The sequence below is a fragment of the Stegastes partitus genome, unplaced genomic scaffold (assembly GCF_000690725.1).
Source record: "Stegastes partitus isolate 25-593 unplaced genomic scaffold, Stegastes_partitus-1.0.2 Scaffold115, whole genome shotgun sequence".
Classification (NCBI taxonomy): Eukaryota; Metazoa; Chordata; class Actinopteri; family Pomacentridae; genus Stegastes; species Stegastes partitus.
Genome location: NW_007577846.1, coordinates 397,156 through 397,713, shown reverse-complemented (window position 1 = coordinate 397,713; position 558 = coordinate 397,156).

Here is a 558-nt window from a genome sequence, read left to right as displayed (position 1 = left end):
TCAATCATTTATCGGTACCCTAACTTGAGCAGGTGTTTTTCAGGGTTTCCCACCAGAGTTGAACTTCAACATTTTAAGGCATGTTATTACACCTTTACAAACATATTGGTGAAGAAGTTGTTTGGTAACAATTCAGTTGGCAGATTTGTGAAAAATCTCATAAAATGCCCTGACTACTTCCTTAACCTACAACATAAATGTCAGCTAAAACTTTTGATTGCTTTTAGGAGTTAGCTGGGTAGCAAGTGGTTCAGCAAGCTGATACATTACTAGCTTCACAGAAGCGAAGGTAGTTGGCTAGTGAACTGGTGGTATGTAAAGCTAATACTGTCATATTGTTATTAGCTTAACACAAACGCAGCTAGTTAGCTCTGTAACTAGTGGTACAGCAAATGAATATGTCATAATGTTAGTTGCCAAACAGAGTCAGCTAGGTAGCTAGTTAACAGCAAGCTTAATGTTAGCTAGAGCTATTTTTGATCTTTTTTAAAGTGGTTTGCCAATTCATTATGAATTAATGGGATGAGAACAATGTGCACTTGGAGACATTATAACACC